Below are 694 nucleotides of genomic sequence, written 5' to 3' on the forward strand. Positions count from 1 at the left end.
TGCCGGTGGCCTGGGGCAAGTTGCCGCTGCAGGCTGGTCGGCACCCAGCTGCTGAGCTGTGTCTTGGCAAAGTACCCGCCGAGCACCCCGTCGTTGTGGTTGTGGTTCATTAGTAAAAATGAAAGAGATTGAGTAGGATTGGATTGGATTGGATTGAGAATTGAAAGCGGAATGCGAAAAATGAAAGTGAAAAGTGAAAACCTGATATCGTATTTTGAGCACATTGTGTTTTGACCGAGGCGAGTGTCCCCAAAGAGCTAAAAAAAATACTGCGAATAGCATTAACTCGTCATCAAAAATCCCTCTTTTTCTCCTTAATTTTTAATTTTTAATTTTTTTGTCTTTGCTTTTGTTTTTGTTTTTGTTTATATTCCAAATTCACATACTACTTTTACATCATGTCCTCCTCAGCCATCACCTCGGCAGCATCGACAGCCTCGGCCAAAAAGCAATTACGCACACACTTGCGCTCCACTCTCTCACTAATCCCTCTGCACTCTCTCCAAGCGCAATCGCATCTCGTCACCCGCCACCTCCTCCAGCACCCCCTTTACCAGCGCTCCCAGCACATCAGCATCTACATCAGCACAGCCTCCAGCGAACTGCAGACCACTGAGCTCCTCCGCCATGCGCTTTCCACGGGAAAATCTGTCTACGTACCGCGATGCCACGGCCCGAAGCAAATGGACATGTG

This window comes from Kickxella alabastrina, assembly GCF_025024165.1.
Source record: "Kickxella alabastrina strain RSA 675 chromosome Unknown BX661scaffold_54, whole genome shotgun sequence".
Taxonomy (NCBI): Eukaryota; Fungi; Kickxellomycota; class Kickxellomycetes; order Kickxellales; family Kickxellaceae; genus Kickxella; species Kickxella alabastrina.